Source organism: Augochlora pura, chromosome 5, assembly GCF_028453695.1.
Source record: "Augochlora pura isolate Apur16 chromosome 5, APUR_v2.2.1, whole genome shotgun sequence".
Classification (NCBI taxonomy): domain Eukaryota; kingdom Metazoa; phylum Arthropoda; class Insecta; order Hymenoptera; family Halictidae; genus Augochlora; species Augochlora pura.
This window is the reverse complement of record NC_135776.1, coordinates 11,309,904-11,329,119: the sequence shown is the minus strand read 5'-3', so window position 1 is coordinate 11,329,119 and position 19,216 is coordinate 11,309,904. Positions and strand designations below refer to the sequence as shown.

At 34.4% G+C, this 19,216-nt stretch overlaps 1 protein-coding gene across 1 annotated transcript in view; it reads left to right on the top strand.

Annotated features, from left to right (window-relative positions):
* The window catches only part of LOC144470031 (protein O-mannosyl-transferase TMTC1-like), a 489,418-nt gene that overhangs the window by 465,188 nt on the left and 5,014 nt on the right, over positions 1-19,216 (top strand). The gene's annotated exons all lie outside the window — the stretch shown is intronic.

The window sequence follows — 19,216 nt, the reverse complement described above, 5'->3', positions numbered from 1 at the left end:
CGTCCGCCAGTTTTCTCGAGACGTTTCTTACCAGCTCACTCTCTCTCTTTTTCTCTATCGTCTCGGCGGCCTCTTCTTTCGGCGACACACGCTTGGAAAGACTTAGAAATCTAGGCTCGACGCACGCTGGCAATCCGCTTCTTCGTTCTTCTGAAAACTTAGGGTATCTTTTAAATGTCTCAACAGGATAATAGCTCTCCTTGTTATATAATTTATATAATTATAATATATAGACATTTGATTTCCAATTAATATAAGAGCTAGAATAATTAGAAAATTATTTTAAGGGCACGGCAATAAAACTAAAGTAATTATAATTGTATATCTCGAATTTTCATGGAGCATACTTTCGAGGTCATAGATAGCGTGGTGCAGGAAGAACTTATGGGACACCCTAATACTTTATATAATTATAATATAATTTATAATTTATATTTGTGTATATAATGTAACCCTTATCACTCTAACGGGCAATAATACTACCAAGCTTAAGTCATCGTTGCAGCGATCTGTAAAATTCTTGGAGTGCTAAGGGTTAATCAGTCAGTCAGCTGGAATTCGAGTGGCTCTGTTGCATGTGTGGGGATTTAATATTCATGACGACGGGCTTTCTCGAAATGAATATTTATTGATTTCGTGGGTATTGTTGTCTTTGGAAATATTGTCGATTCTAAGGTGCTATCGACACTGGTGGTCGAGACATGTTGGTGCTTTTGAGGGGATGATTTTTATACTACTAGAGAAAAATAGGATGCAATGTTTGGATCGGTAGAATAATTATTCTAATTGTTTCGACGCTTTTTTTGGTATAGAAAATAAGTGTTTTATTTATGGCGATATATGGGTCGCTTGCTGTTTATATTGATTAAATTCATAAAACAGAGACTGGAGCAGTGTAATGAAATAATGTATGATGTTTTTTGAAATTTCTTTTATAATTCAAAGCGAAATGAATATTGTAGAATGTAAAAATAGAATGTAACTTTTATTTAAGGGCATATAAAATTTATGAGAGAAAATAAGCTAAAGGTAATTATTAGTAACGTTACCATTTTTATGTTACTGGAAAAATCAATCTATGTTAGAAGTAATAAATTTAAATTCAGTGTTCAAATTTTTTAATTTTTCATAAGGATGAATATTTATGGCTCTGTTGTAATATATTATTGTTTGTTAGTAAATTGAATCAAAGAATCATCACATGATTCACTACTTTGCACATTGACGTTATTTTTAATTTCACTCATCTCTAATTTTACTTTTTTAATGTTTATTAAATCATATTTAATTTCACATTTCATTTCATTCTTTTATTCTTATAAATTAAAGTCTGAAAGTGGCTCAATGAAACAGTTTTAGCGATACTTTATTATTATAGCATGTTCTGTTATAATTATATTATTGAATGAAAAAGATCGTACAAACTTGGTTATCCAGAAATTTTGTGAGTCATTAGAAATAAAAATAGTGTAATTAAAAAGAGATAATTTCTAGATAATAAAGAAAGAATTAAAAATTCCGTAAAGAGCAATATAACATAAAATGTTATTACACCTCTTTTATATAAGCCACTTTTGGCGATTAGTAGAGCGATAAATAGATTTACCAGTAACAAATTATTAGTATTAATTATTTATTAGAGCAACAGGTAGATTTAGTAGTAACGATTTGTTAGTATAAATTATTTAGTATAACGATAGGTAGATGTAGTAGTAATCAATTAGTAATATTAATTATTTAGTAGAGTGACAAGTAGATTTAGCAAGAACGAATTGTTAGTATTAATTATTAGTAGAGCGATAGGCAGATTTATTAGTAACAAATTACTATAAATCAGCTCAGAATTCAGCTATTCTCTTTCCGGTCGTATCAGGAATAACAGGCTACCCCGTATTTGCGATAATTGCTCAATAGTAACAATTCAATATTATATATTTCTTTATTATAGTAATATTATATATTTCTGTCCACTATTCTATATCTCTTTACTCTATATTACTATATAATATGTTAATATTATATTATATTACTTTATATTATATTAATACTAATTCTTTTATTAATCAAATCATATTCCCCGAGCTTACTATAACCTTGACATAAACACTATTTTTATTAAAAAGGAAGTTACTATAAATCAGCTTAAAAATCAGCTATTCTTTTTCTGGCCATATTAGGAATAAGAGACGATAATTGCTCAATAGTAACAATTTAATATTATATATTACAGTATCATAGTAACGTTATATATTACTGTTTAATACTCTATATTTCTATATTATACTAATATTACATATTACTGTTGAATATTATATATTTCTGTATTCTAGTAATGTTATATATATATCAATATCATATTATATAGTATTGTATTATACTGCCATTATATTCTTAGCATAACCAATATTTTTCCTAAAAAAGAAGTTACTATAAATCACTTCAGAAATCAGCTACTCCCCTTTCCGGAGGTATCGGGAGTAGCAGGCCACCCTGTACTCACGATAACGCATTATGAGATTGCAATTTTACGAGGACGTGCTTTTATTACTATTATTCGGAGCGAGGCGTAAACTGAAAAGCCCGTGGAGGCAGACGAACGCCGCCGATAAATCAAGTGCGAAGAAAATCTCCGGAATACGTAGATCCGCGATAAAAATTCTCGGCGCTGTCGCTCGAAGCCGGAACGATTCTAATGCATCCGCTTTTATTGTTTATCGACTGGCTGACGCGTGATCGACTTAACTCTTCCGAAGTAGATACCGAGGAGACCCGTTTCCTTTCGCTGTGTCGAAATTCAATTTTCCTACGGCTGGGAAATGGAAAGCGACGTGTCACGCGAATTCGAGAAAAACAAGTTCGTAGTATAATAGATTCATGTGAACCGGATTAATCTGCTGGAAATGTAATGCAAAGTGTTCGATTAATTTATTATCTTTATGCGGTGGAATATGGTGTGTATAGATTGATATTGGTTAACTCTTAGGGTGTTACTATTTATAATTTAATAATATTCGTAGTTCTGTTTTAATATATTCATGTAACCCAGATTTAATCTACCTGAAACGTAATGTAAAGCCATCGATTAATTTATTATCTTTATTCGATGGAATATGGTGCATACAGATTAATATTAGTTAATATTTAGGGTAATAATATTTATAGTTTAATAATATCCGTAGTTTTGTTCTAGTTTGCATTTGTTTATTTGTGTTAGTTTGCAATAGAGTGTTCCGAAAATGTTTAACAATTTGGAATTGCAAGGTTCCTTGGGTCATTTGAAGCAACTTTTTCCTTTACAACAATTTTTCCTTTGGCGTCGTTAACGACTTATTGATGAAAAATGTTGACCAATGAAAGGCGAGATCAGCTGGCGCAAAGCAACCGAGTCAATAAGCGGAGGTAGACTTTATCTGCTCCATTGGCTTGGCCGTCTCGTGCGCAAATCGAGCTCGCCTCTCATTAGTCAGTGTTTTTTTGTTAATAACTAATTACCGACGCGACAGAGAAAATTTTTGTAAAGGAAAAATATGCTTGAAATAACCTCAGGTATAGACTATTTCTGGGTCAATAGACAATTAGTAGTAATAGACAATAGACACAGTCTTAACATTGTATTCTACCATAATCATTCAAATATTTTCAATTTCGACGTATAGTTTATAGAAAGTTAATATTTAGATGATTTTAGATAATTTTACAAATTTATTTTTAGGTTTGTTCGGTAGAAAATTGTTATAACCTGTTAAATGGTCGATTGTACAACAAGTCCCACCTTTATATTAATTGAAATAACAATGAAACCGACAACGTGACGCAAATAAACTCTTTAATTTACTGTTTGACGAATTACACCATAAAAGTAAAATACATTCGCGACAGACATCCCCGCTCTTTAACCCTTTTGTTAGGGCCGTCCGCTTTGATGGATAGACGACATGAAAATGGTTATTTATAGTCTTATATTACATTACATTATAGTGTATTATATAATATTTTATTGTATTTTAATCTATTGTATTCTATTTTATTGTATTCTATTCCATTCTATTCTATTCTATTGTAATATATTTGATCGTATTGTATTGTATTCTGTTATGTATATTTATATAGTATTATATGCCAACTATAGTCGACACTCTAACGTCGACTATAATCGACGCCCGTAACGAAAGGGTTGACACGTTTACACTTTCTCAAGATGGAGAATATTCTCCATCTTCTCAGCAGCTTAATTAATGAACCAGGACGAAACGAGCACGTCTTCGACAGACTCGTTCGGTTAATTGAAAACGGAGCTTCACGCGAGAACGTCGAAATCAATACAAGCTGTAATTTTTATAGAACTCCGCTGGTCGACGCTCGTAATCTCGTCTGCCACGCGAAAATTCAAACCCATTTCGACGTCGACGTCCGCGTCCGGAATTCTGACCGCCACTGTCGGCGCAAGTTTGACCCCGGACGTTAAGTTCAGGGCTGCTTATGCCCCGCCGAAAAATATCCGCAGGCTATCCGAACCGTTACAAAGTTTTAATTAAAGCCGCTTTGTTGAACGCGTTCCGATTACACCGGCCGCCATTTTCTGCCCCCCCCCCCCCCGTCTCGTTGTTTCCTTTCGCCGGCGCTGATAAAGGCCGCTGACACGAAATCTTTCCGCGAGATACGATCATCCGTGGGCAATTTCTGAAATTGAGCCTATTAAACCGTGTCTTGGGATTTCGCGGAGTCATGCGATCGAATTTTTCTATTTTTTTTTTCGTTCCGCACCCTCGTCTACACGATGCACGGTGAAACCGCCTGGTAATTTCTGCAACAGAACCGTGGAATGCTCGGTAAAACTAAAGTAGAACGGGGAAATATTTTTAATAAAAATTAAGAGAAAAAAGGATAAAGATGTTTTGACGTTGATAATATTTATTCAAGTTGATGAAATTAAAATATGATATTAAGATGATTGGTATTATTGTCACTTTTATTCTTTTAATTGTTGTTTATTTATACGGTATATATTTATTGTAAGTTGAAGTACGAAAGATATTACGTACTAACGTTGATCGTACTTACGTTGACGTACGAAATGTCTTCATTTGTTTTGAAAAATATTGTTTCATTTAGTGATTATATTACAAATGTTCCAATTATAAATTTATTATAAATAATCGAAAATTGTCTATTCACAAAGCAAGTGCGCTATCCTTTGTGCATCACGTCGCGTTTCGAAATACGCAAGCTGATTCACAACCGGCGGTTTGCTGCTCCGTCAATCAACAATTTTACGAAAACACGATTTGATTGAAAGGTCTGCGCGTTAAACAAATATTAAAGGAGCGCGATAACCTTGTTCGCGCGCCGCAGAGAAACCGCGTGCGGAAGGGTTCGCCGATGCACAGAGGACCTATTCAGATAACACACTCCGGGACACGCTTTATCCCCTTCTTATAAATGAAAGAGGTTATTTATTATCCAATAAAGAGACACTCCCCGTAGGCAACAGCCTTGCGGGTACACCAGCCCGGTTGTATCCTCTCTGACGTGTAAATATCGAGGTTTCACTGGCACCCTCCCTGGAGAACGGCCGAACGCGACCCATCTTTCACCGCGGTTTTCGACAGCAGATATTCCCGGCGTCATTCGGAGGGATATTCGAACGAATTGTGAGCAACAGTGATTTCAATGGCTAGTGTAGAACGATTTTTGAAAATAATAGAAAAAGATTTGTTCGGGTGATGTTCTTTGAAAACGCATCGCTCGTTTGATAGGGGTGCAACCCTTTGCACTCGAAGCCATTTTTAACTGTAATTTAAAAATAACTTTTCTGACGTATAGCATTTCCATTTTATGTGACAAAATGTATGTTGTAACAAAATGTTGTAGCTCATGCAGCAACAGTTATACTTTTAACAATTCTTGAAATCTAAGTTTTCATAATACAAAAATTATTTTGAAACGTGCTGTATCAATTGTAGTGGCGCCTCAGAGTCACCACTCGAATACAAAGGGTTAAATGTTAAAATTTATTGTTGCTACGGGATTTATTTCATGGTTTTTTAGATCAATTTTGCGTTCCAGCGAGTATGAATAGTTTTACATATTTACGTTTTCTGTAGTCCACGCTGAGTGATTTTAGTTTTGTTTTTACAGTTTCATCTATTCTAATTTCTTTAAACATAGACGACACCGACAGATAGTGTAACTTAACCCTTTGCACTGGAAATGTTCTAAACATTTTTAACAATCAAAACAACGTTATTTGAACAACGTTCAAACAACGTTATTTGAACAATCTCTGAAAATTACAATTATTATTAAAATTATTGTAAAAAAACAGTTATTAAAAAATACATTCATTTTGAGAAATAGTATAGCAATTTTTATTGGTGCCTCAGAGTTGCTGCTCGAGTGCAAAGGGTTAAATGAGGATAACAAATTGCTTGAATTGCGATATTTAACAACTTAAATTAAAATTAAAATTAAAATTGAAATTGAAATTGAAATTGAAATTTGAAATTTGAAATTTGAAATTTGAAGTTGAAATTAAACACAGATTATTAGAAAATAAGGTCAAATGCAATAAGAAACTTAAAGGATTGAATTTAACGTAGAAAATGATGTTTCAACTTTTACGTTATGTTACTAATATTAATTCTACTCATGTTAGTACAATACAATCTCCGGCAAAAGTGGCGCGACAATAAATAAATAATTAAAAATAAAAACAGATAAGTAGGCATTATTTCACATATCGTAAAAGAGAAAACGTTGTTGACGCGTGATTCGTATTTGTTTATAAAACTACGTTCCTCTAAAATAATATCTTTCTTAATAAACTCTCACATAATTTTTCCAACAATAATTCCTCCGAGCAGCGCAGATTTGTAATCTTGACGTCGTCGAACACGGTAATTAAAAGTTCTGCTCAAAAACTCGGTTACTGTTTAAACATTTGATTAAAAACTTTTAACGAAAATTCGCGGGCTCAATGGCAACATCGCGGGCTCCATGGTCAAAAGAATATGAAAAGGGATACTATATCCAGAGTCGCCGCTTCAAACTAATTGGTCGTGTTTAATTAAGAAAGCTTTTCAAGCTGCCCCAATTTTCTGCATCCGGCCGGCTCTTGGGAACTTGTCTAGCCTGTTTTCGATTTCCAGGCTTACTATAAAACTCTCTTCGTTTATAAATAATCGGGAAGTCTCTTCGTTTATAAATGATCGGAAATTCTCCTTGCTGAAGTGGCTCTTTTCAACTGCAACGTACTTGTTCGCCGATTTACCTTAAAATATTAGATTTTGTCGTACGGTAATGAAAATAATAATAATACTAGAAATAAACAATATTCTATGCTGATTGGTGGCCATAATCCGTATACGATGGAGCGATAATGTAGAAACTCGACACGGAATAGTTTCTTCGGATTGTAATAGCAATCTGTTTATGATAGATATCAGACAGCTCTAATTATTTTATTAAAAATTATTGAAATTCAACTACCTATATTTCATACTATGTGACCAGCATGAAATTGATCAAATAACAATTAGGGTAAATATTTCTTATAGAATAGAAATTTCTTTCTATGTTCCTCATCGTGGTTTATATTCCTATTATTCATACAATTTTCAATAAATATTGGAGCACAATTGGTATTGTACTACTCTTTCTTTCTCCCGCAATACGCTGCGTTTTGAACTTTTTAACTATCATTCGTAATTTGCTTTTTATGAGCTTTTTCCCAAACCTTAGTAAATTCGACCAGTTATTTTCGCACGGGCATTGGTTTCCCCACGGCACTAAAAGGGTTAAGGCAGATAATTTAATTCTCTTTTCATTACTTTTATTTTGATTAATTATTATTGGAGAATTATTAAGAAATGTTCTCTACCTTTTTTGGTAAATATATTTTGTTAAATAGGAACTGTTAAAAAGTCTATTTGACAACTTTAACCCTTTGCACTCGAAACCATATTAACTGTAAATCTAAAATAAATCTTCTGGGTTACAGTATTTCCATTTTATATAACAAAGTGCATTTTATACGTATGAAATTAATTCTTGTAACTTGTATCAACAATTTCACTTTTAATAGTTTTTCTAAAACTGAACTTTGTTGCTATAAAAATGATTTTTAAACCGAATAGAGCAATTTTAATGGTGCCTTAGAGTCACCACTCGAGTGCAAAAGGTTAATATCGATTTGAGCAGGTCCAAATAAAATTACTATAATACTGCAATTGTTTTCAATATACTTAATTTATCACTATTAGTGATATTTTTAACAGAGAGCGCAAAATTTTATCACTGTGGTTTGTATGTATGTGGTTATAGTTTGTGTTTATAGCTTATAGTTTACAGTTTTTGTTTGCAGGTCATAGTGTCTATGTTTATAATTTGTAGTTTATGTTGATAGTTTACAGGTTATGTTTATAATTTATAGTTTACGTTTATAGTGTATAGTTCATTATGTTTATAGCTTATAGTTTATATTTATACTTTATAGTTTATGTTTATAGTTTACAGTTTACATTTATAATTTATAGTTTACGTTCATAATTTATACTTAAAAATCTTCAAAATTCATTCCTAACCTCTAATTACTTCTTCCCAAAAAACATTCCTACTTTCCTTAGAGTTACCACAATATTAGTTCAATAAAGTTAAGCGTGTATACATAATAAAAGATCGATAAAAATAGCATTAAATTCTTGGATCAAACAATCGCGTCTATTCGAATAAAAGAAACAATAGAGAGTGAGAGAGAGAGAGAGGGGGGGGGGGAATAGTATCGTGCGTCGCTTTTCAATTTTTAATGTCGCCCCGTACCGCAACCAGGAATAAATCGTGGATTTCTATGTAAAACTCTGCTCAGGATCTAAATTCGTGACGCAGCCCATCCTTCCATCGGCTTGCACAGCGCGTACCAGCCACACGTTCCCCTAGCATTTTTAGGGATTGCGTTTTATCCGCGGGAAGAGCGACGCGTTCCTCAGGAATCCTCTTTCGAGCAGTACAAACACGAAGAGAGAGGTGACGCCGCTGGGACGAATAGTATCTTCCTTTTAAGATGCCCGAAAGGGTCCACCGCCCTGTCCTTCCACCCCCATAATGTGATAAGTAGGAATTTCGTTTTCTGCTTCACGCATTGCGTCTTGGGGAACTCTTTTCCCCAGATTTCTCCTTTCAACGATGCGTCGAGCGGAATGTCACCGCGCCGGGCCGTGCCTAGAATTCACTGACATTTAGTGAATAAATCGGTTTGCTTCGACTCTATTCGATATCCGCTGACATCTACGAAATTACTTGAAGAATTCTTTCATACAGAGTTAGACATTTTTTATGTGGGCATCAGGAAAAAATGTTGACTACTTCATTTCATTAATATTTAATAAAAAAAAGTTCTATTTATGATTCGTAATTTGATGGAGAAGTAAAGTAACGTAAAACTGATTATAATATGATATAATACAATATGAGTACAGCATAGTATAGAGTGCCATGGCACAGTATAGTACAGTACGCACAGTATTACGTACGCATTGTACTATACTATACAGTATGCACAGTATAGTACAATGCAGTATAGTATAGTAAAGTACAGTATAGTACAATGTGGTACAGTACAGTATAGTATAATACAGTATAGTATAGTGCAGTACAGTACAGTGCAATACCCAGTACAGTATAGTATGACATAGTATAATATAATACAATATTGTATAGTTGTAGTTACTCTGTTATCGTGCCTCTTTCGCGCCGTATTGTTAAAATATCTCAGGAACAATTAATTTATATTATTTCTTATCGACGAAATTTAATAAATGAAGAAAATAACTATTAACACTGCTGACTGGTAGTCTATAAATCGGTAATCATAACAAGCAATAATTTATCTATTATTAAGATAAGACAATTCTTTAAATATATTTATACGATTTCTTTCCGAAACTTTATCCGTCAAACGAGTTTTAAACATTTCGCTCAGATACAGACTCTTTTGGCCGGTACTAAGAGGGTTAAAGAAACTAATGTTTATCAAAAATCAAATGCATTGATGACGATAATAAAGATATATACCTTCCATTTAATAAAGTAAATGTAACAAAAATAGAAAAAGAAAAATTTAACAGTTAGCCACTGTAAGCTTCGGTATTATATACTTATTGCGATTAATAAAATAAGTAAAACGAAATTTAACATTGAGACACTGTAAGCTTCAATATTACTATATAATCCTTTAAATAATAGGTAAAATTAAACATACTTAATGATATGCCTGATATACTTAAATATACTTAATTATATACATAACATAATTAAATGTATTTAATAATATATCTAATATACTTAAATATACTTAACATACATTATATAGCTAATAATAACTTAAAAAATAAAATGAAATAACATAAAATAAATATTGTCTTACCGTACTATTTTAAAAGTATACAAATAATAGATTTAATTACCCTATAATAACAGAAATATTTAGAATCGAATGACGAGTCAATATAAAGTAGCGTCGAATAAACAGAAAATACTATTTTATAGTATTTCGCATCGAGGATATGTCGTCGTTTCTCTTAGTTCGATAGCTCCATCAAAATGTCACTAAACCAAACTCTTCGATCCGGTGCACGGTGCACCGGGAAGTGAGTCGTCGGACGTTCCATGCGATTAAGAAAATTGAGCGGAGGAGAAATGCTTACAGTGCTTTGAAATCATTGCAGGAACTCGTTCCGTAAATGCTGATAGGGGTGGAAGGCTTGAATTCCGTGATTTAGTGCCGTCGTATTTCACTTTCATCGACGTTTCCGCGCAGAAAATGTAATACCTTCCCATCGGTCGATTGTTTTATATCGACGACAGGTGTATAATCAGTGACGTCCTTATCCGCGCCATTTATTCGATCGCAATGCTATCTGGGAACGGCTCGGTTTTAGGTTAATTCGAGGATAATGGCAACGGGGAAACCATGATGTTTTATTCACGCGTTATTAACGCATATTCGTCCGCATGATGAAAATTCGTGATTTCGCGAACAATCACCGATAGCCAAATGACGAAAATTCGTCGTTTCTATATTACAGAAAGTAATTGTTTCTTGTTCTTCCAATTTTAAATAAATGAAATTCTAATTATTATCAAACAGAGATCATTCCAATAAAGAATTGATTGCAGCTTCAGTTGCGTCGCATAGCAATCCAATAGTAAACAAAAACAAAGTAACAGCGTAGTTTTTGGCATCGCGTATAGAAAAATTTTAATCAAAGTTTAAGACCTGTTCGGATATTTATTTCAGTTGTATTATTGTTAATTTAACCAACAAAGCGTACACCAAAATTTGATCCACTTGGCAGACTAAACTATGATTTACGTAAACATATAAATACGTGCAAAGTTTGCAAAGTCCTCAACAAAAAAGATATAACTATGACTTTTACAACATTCCCCTATTTCCTGGAACATATTTCGAACAATACCATTCGCTGAAGAAATATTAATTATTTATAAAAGTAAAGATACGAAAATAAATTACTTCATCTATTCATCAATAATAATAAAAAAGAATAATAATTTTGTATTTTCAGTAATTCATTCCAACTTTTTTGTGGATTTAATTTTTTTTAACTTCAGAAGCAAAAAAAAAAATTAAAAATTTATATATAAAGACAAAATTATTTTGCAAAATTTCGCTAAAAAATATATGATTTTTAACAAGTTACGTTGTTTTTATATAGAGCAAATCATTTCTACAGATAGTGTCAAAAAATGTGAATAATATTAATAATAAAAATGTAAATATTTTGTGAATGGCAGTGCAACAAATTATCGGACGAATGTGTGTTAATTATTTTAAACTATACGTATTTTGACAGTCATCGTGGGAAATGCTTCAGCGATCTACCTCTTATTATTTAGTTTATCGAACTTTTTAGTTTGTGTCATTATTTAGGAAACATAGTCTGCAAAAGATATTGATTAATCTCAGAATTTTTCGCTTCGTTTAACTGTTTTAGTGTTTTGCCAATGAAAATTACATAATAATTAATAATGATGTAAGGAAATAATAGTAATAATATAAGAATGAATAAGAAAATAATAATAATAATAATATAATAATTGAATTCACTTTTATTTTAGATCATATTCCTCCGGGTTTGCATACGATGCCCGGTGTAATTAAGAGACGTATCGCAGTTATGCGCGCGCTAAAATCGTTAATGAATATAATATAAAATAAGAAATTACATATTTGGTAATACGAGTACAGTAAACGCTAGTTAATTATAATAAGGTAAATACCATAAATAAATAAGACGAGCAATACAGCACAAGCTTAATAATATAAAAGAATAATAATAATAATAATAATAATACTATTATTATTTTCTTATACTATTATTATAACATAATAATTACTAATAATATAAAAAAATAGTAACAACATAATAATTTCCCTAACATCCACATAACAATTCAGTTTTTCGATTTTACAACCGAACAAGTAGAACAACATTATACAAGTCAAAATTGCGCTATTTTTATCGAAAAATACGTCGTCTAAAAAATATTTCAGAAGGCACACTTGTTTAAATAATACATAACAAGCTTGCAAGCTTTGTTAATTTACCTGGTCGGATGTAAAACCATTTTCCTGTACACTTCCCTGCACAGAGTGCATACAGAAATTAGTAGAAAATATGGACAAAATGAAACTTTTCGGTTTGCTTTATAAAAAAGGGAAAAGTTGTTATAGTCGAACTTTCTTTACGTCGGGTAACATACAAGAACCACGTGACCAGTAGTAGTGACTATGGGGGAGCGTTGTGCGTTGGCTTGGGATGAGGTTCGCTTAGCAAACACATGCAACGAGTGCAATAACCGACGCGTGTATAACCCGCAATTTCGTGCGCAAGCTGCACAGTGGTGTGGACTTGTTATTAAAAAACAGAAGAGATTTATTTCTTGAGAGTTATTTCTCTTATCATGATGAAAATCTCGTTCACTAATAGTTAATTCAATGTATTGGCAATGATTCATTATGGTCAGTTTTATTATTTGTTTATTTTGGACGCGCCTACGGGGCTTTAAAATGATGCATGTTAAAATTATACTTAACTGGTGTCATTGTTTACATCTATTTGGTTATTTTAAGTTATGTGATAATGAACAAAATTTGATGTACTTATTATGCACTAGACTTATGTCAGAACACCTTTCCTTATCTCTCATATTTTTTGAATTTTATTTGATGTAATACTCTTAAATACTGTTGTAATATATATAATATTTTTATATATTGTATATAATACAATAATATTAGCACATTCGCGAGCAGCAAATTTTTCCATTAAAGCAAGAATAAATCTGATCAAATTTGATTTAAAATATCAATGTCACAATTATGTATTGTTTAAAATATAAGTACGTGATATAGTTACAATTAGCATAATAATATAGTTATCTTTCTTTTATATTATGTATTATATATTAACATATGATATAAAATAAAGATAACTATTGTATAAGTAACATCCAAGTTAAAAGCTAGCCGCAGACGATCGTAGTTATGTCAAGGCTCTGTCATATTCCTAATTATGTTATGTTATATTCCGGAACGATGACGAATCATTTGATCTCGAAAGTTATGTCAGGACAGTATTATATTCCGGGCGATGACAATTTGATGATCACTTGATCTAGAAAATTATCTCAGGGTTCTGCTATATTTCTAATTATGTTATTTCATGGTTGTATCAAGTTTTGTGAAGCAGGAATAGCGAGGAGGGAATAAAATCGTCGCTAGTGTCATGGGACTGCAAAACGGACAAATAAAATATAGAAAGAACCAACTGACCCTCTTTGACCATACTAACAAAGAGAGACTATAGTGTTATCGTATCGTTCGAATAAATACTATATCGTGAAAAGAAACCGTGGGGACAATTGCTCTATCTGCCTAGAATTGCTTTGTTAGGAACGACTTCACTCTTTGCAGTCGACGCCATTTTAACTCCGGATTCAAAATGGTTATGGATGATCTACACTATCTGCATTTTATACAACTTATTACTGCAATTTATGCAGACGAAATTCAATCTATAGAACAGTTATACTCTGAACAATTTTTTAGATATAAACAGATTCGGCGATGTAAAAATATTTTGATTAAACGTTGTAGAAGGATCTTGATTATATAATAATCTGGAGCGGTTACTCAGAGTTAGCACACGAATGCAAAGGGTTAAAAGCTAGCCGTAGACCAAGTCGGATCAATGATCAGGCAAAACAACGACACGCTTGTCTCGAGCTAGAAATGCAGACTGCTTTATTTGTTTCTGAAGCGCGGTATTCACATCGTTGTCTAGCCTATGGAATTTCTTCTATGGGGTTGAAGTCCCGAAGCGATGAAGGGTCATCTTGTCCTCATCTTATTTTGAAGTAGTTTTGTCGCAGACGAAAAATATGTGTCTAGGGTCTATGGTTCACCGATGATTGGTTCTAAAGATGATTTAGCGAGATTCGGAGGTATTGGTGCAAAGGGTGACCCAGCGTCGCGTCGCGTCGACACGAGAAAGAATAACAGGGTCTGGCGTCTGCAGGAGGCGTGGTACTGGTCGCGTGACATCTGTAACAGCAAATTGACTCGGTCTGGATGCGGTCGGAGTGGCTGCGGCCTTATCGCGTAATATTCGATATTAAAGAGAGGGTATCGCGGCAGCGACACGCGGGGCCACCGCAACGGTCGCGCCCAGGGAGAATATTAGAAACTGGGATGGCGATCCGCAGGAATGGATCCTATCCGGTTGTAGTTGGCTCGTAACGGTGCAACTAGTCCGCAGGGGTCGGCTGCGGCGTCTCAATATGGGGCCGCGCGGCCGGGTTCTAGATCGAAGAAAAACACGGAGATTGGATCGGCGCGCGCGAGAGCTGCAAGCCGGCATGAAGGAAGCGGATAAAAGGGGACAGAACGAAATCCGACGCGAGTGGATCGCCGGTGACGAGAAAGAAAAGTATAATCCGCGGCCCGGCGTTCTATCGTGTCTCTCTGTGATGCATGTTCACGCTCCCGCAGCGAATCCGTTTTATTCGACGCGCTCGGGATGGATAGCGCGTCCTTTTTGCTTTTTTCTTCTTCTCTAGCATCCTTTCTTTCTCTTTTTCGTTCTCTCTCTCTCTCTCTCTCTTTCTCTCTCTCTCTCTCCCTCTCTGACTCTTTTTCTCTTTTTCCATCTCTGCAGCCTTTCGCGAACCTTCCCTCTCTCCCTCTCTCTCTCTCCCTCTCCCCCCTCCCCTCTCTCTCTCTCTCTCTCTCTCTGGTGTCACTTGTTCTATTTTACTCGTATCCTTCTGTCTTTTACTAGGATTCTCCTTCTCTCTTTCACTGTTATCCTTCTTCTCTCCCTTATTCGCATCCTTTTCGCTTTTACTCGCATTCTCCTTTTCTCTCTTACTCGCATTCTCCTTTTCTCTCTTACTCGCATCCTTCGTCTCTCCCTTATTCGCATCCTCCATCTCTCTTCTAATAGCATCCTCCTTTTCTCTCTTATTAACATCCTCCGGTCCTCTCTTACTTACATTCTTCTATCTTTTACTAGCGTCCTTCTTCTCTCTTTTACTGTTATCCTCCTTCTCTCTCTTATTCGTATCCTTTTCTCTTTTACTGTTATACTCCTTTTCTCTCTTATTCGCATTCTTTTCTCTTTTACTCGTTATCCTTCAACACTCCCTCTTGTTCGCATTCTCCTTCTCTTTTGTACTAGCCTCCTTCTGCCTCTACCTCGCATTTTCTTTCTCTCTCTCTCTCTCTCTCTCTCTCTCTCTCTCTTACTCGCGCACTCTGTCTTTCCATCGCAACAGCCTTCCGAAATGTTTCATCCATGTTTAAGTTCACCGGGAACAATATTGATTCCCGGTGAAATATTTCGCTCGGAGAACATATTTTTTGACACGGACGGGATTTATCGATGTTCTGCACGCGAAACAATTTATTCGGGTCCCATCAAGCACCCTTTTTTCTCATCGCGAGAGACACCGGGGCGCGTCGAGATTTAATTGTCCGTCAGCCATTTTCTCGGTGGGATGACCATTTGCGTCGAACTCAATTCTAAGATATCAACCTTTTTCACCTAAAATAGTTTTCATCGCAAGAAAGTCTAGTTTTAAAAAGGTTGTTAAAAGTGAAATTGAATGCGTTTAATTTCGATATAAATTGTAAAAGGAATTTCAAAAATGATATACATAATTTAATTGCATTTCTTCACTTCTTCTTTAATGCAATAAATCAATTTATGCATTGAGCGGCTTAAAAAACATTTTGCAAATGAGGATACGAAATTCGCCTCCCTTTTATTGTTACTTATTATTATTATTTATTATTTTAAATATATCATCTTATTTTATTAACGTCGCTTTAAAATAAGATTAGAAACTTGCACTCTCTTATCATTTCTCGTCATCTTATCTTCGACTAATTCTATTATCGAAGCAAGTATCTAGTGTAAAAAATTAAATATCGTTTCATTTTAATTATATATATTCTTTATTACTGATACTAATTTATTTATTTACACTCATACTAATTTTTACTTATTTTATACATAATTTATTACTGACACTAATTTTTACATATCTTATACATTCTTTATTCCTGCTACTAATTTATTTATTTTTACGAATACTAATTTACTTTGTCACCGATACTAGTTTTTACGTATCTTATACATTATTTATTACCGATACTGATACCATTTCAAATCAGTCGCAAAGAAACAATCAAAAACCACAAAACACCCTGAGCCATCCAAATTGTTCACTTCACGATAAGCAAAAATATATCTCCAGCTGCTTGGTTGACAGAAAAATTGCACTACATTGTCCGTAACATCTCTAAGAACAAACCCAGCCAGCGACTAGATTGCACCGGTCCGTAGTGAAATCCGTGTGCGCTGGTCGGCTAGCAAAACAATGCGTCATTAGTTTTCATCCGTCCCGAACAAAGCTCATTTACATTCGTCGATTCAAGTTACACCGTTCGGGAGTTTCGTGTAATACAATCGCGACGCGGCTGATGAAGCCGAAATAACGCAGACCTCGGATTACAAACGCGTTAATACAAACATCTCGTCGGCCGTATCCCTCTGTTCCGGAATGAAGCAGCGGAATACGTAAATTTCGTCTCGGCTGCATGGCGGAGGCGCGACGCTGCAGCTCCCCCGGCTTATATGCGGTGCCGCACGGCTCGAAAGGGTGCGAGTGACATTTTATTAAGTACGGAGTTTCATGCTTAGAAGCAATTTAGACGTACACCGCCGAGCAGAAGTTTCATGTCGGCCGACGGCGGCGTGCGCGAGGCAAATCGTTTGAATCTTGCGAGTCGTGTCGGTGATTTAAACAGCTACCATTTTGGATCGGTCTCCTGGGTCTCCGCGAGTTTGCTTTGTAATCATGCGTCGTCGACGGGGAACGTTTTAATTTAACGCACGCTGACGGATAGACCTCGCGATCCGGCGACGTTCGGAAATATTAATCAATGCTGTATCCCCTTGGGTTGTCCGTGAAATGCGTGAATTTAGGGCGAAATTGTCGATCGATTTTCTTTCTTTTATTTCTGTGCTTTTTAAATGATGTTTTATTTTATGCGAAATGAGGGGGTAGGTGAAATAAAATTATGTAGAAAGAAAGTATATGATGAATATATATTAAATATAATATTGAAAGTATTAAATGCATTATATATATTACATAATAAATACATATCAAATGTATTACATATATTATATAATAAATATACATTAAATATAATATTCAACGTATTATATATATAGATATAATATACTAAAAGTATGTTACATATGTATGATAAAGTAAAATCGATGCGATTAAAGTTCGAATAAATGTGAATTACGAAAACATACTTAAGATTATTTGTAATTATAATTATCACACTTTTGTAACTGAATTCGTTACCGTACTTTATCTATAGACCTTAATTAAGCAATAAAAAAATTTGGATAAGTTAGTGTAGTATTAAAAGAACAAAAATCAATTATTTTCTATAACATAGAAACGACGAATTTTCGTCATTTGGCTATTGGTGATTGGTCACGTGAACGAATATATGTTAATACGTACAGGACACGTGCAGCACAAAATTAAAGTTTAGAATGTTGCTCTCCTAAATCGTGGAAGTTGAAAGACCAAAAACTGAGGGTATGAACACGGAGAGAATTGGTTTGAAAATAAACGGATTTTTGAAACCACCGCTACAAAAATATATCCGACACGGAGCTAGAACAATGGCCGTTCTCTTTCCAATTGTTAACGTGCAATCGATGCTCGACCATACAACAAGTTCGTGGACAATAAAATTCCCTATCTACGCACCGTGCGCAGAGCCTGCGTTCCACGCGGCAACTCCTTTTCACTTTTTGATGTGCCTCGGCGGCGGTAAGCTTAATCCAGTTTCTGAAATTCGCCGCTGCGGAAAAATCAATTTCCGTGGATCCTGCGCGGGGGGTGTCCTCCACGGAAATATAATATAGCTACTTAATCCCCCGCGCGGCGCCGCCTCAAATAGTGCCGCCACCGAAGAATCACTGTCAGAATTTACATTTCCCGGGCCGAAGTTACGAAACTTTTGTCAGCAAGACCTTCCGGCATAATACATTCTCGCTAACTGCGTTACTTTCTAAATTGGTCTTGGCCGGGCCGCGGTAACGCGATTTAAACCGGCGGCGAAAATTGTCGCGGTAAGTTCTCGCGAAACGATTGTTAACCCTTTCGTTACGGGTGAAGACTGTGGCCGGTGGCCGGGCGACGTGCTCTGTGTACGGGTGAAAAATTATGGCTGGCGTGTAATAGTATGTAATAATAGTATGTAAATATAATATACGTAATGTAATAGAATATAATAGAATACAATAGAATAGAGTAAAATAATATACAATACAACAGTACAATACCTTCTAAATTACGGTACTACAATATACTATATTTAGATATAGTTTCATATAATATATAAGTAAAGTATAACTTCATAATTAAATTTAAATTTATATATCCGAAATAGAACCATAACATATTCTAAGCATAACTTCCTATAATATACAACTTTTGTTACTTATTAACACTTTTGCAAACATATTAAACACTTCAGGGAATCACCTTTAACTTTTTCTACTCATACATTTCCATTTTGCATAAAAACCTACACAAAAGA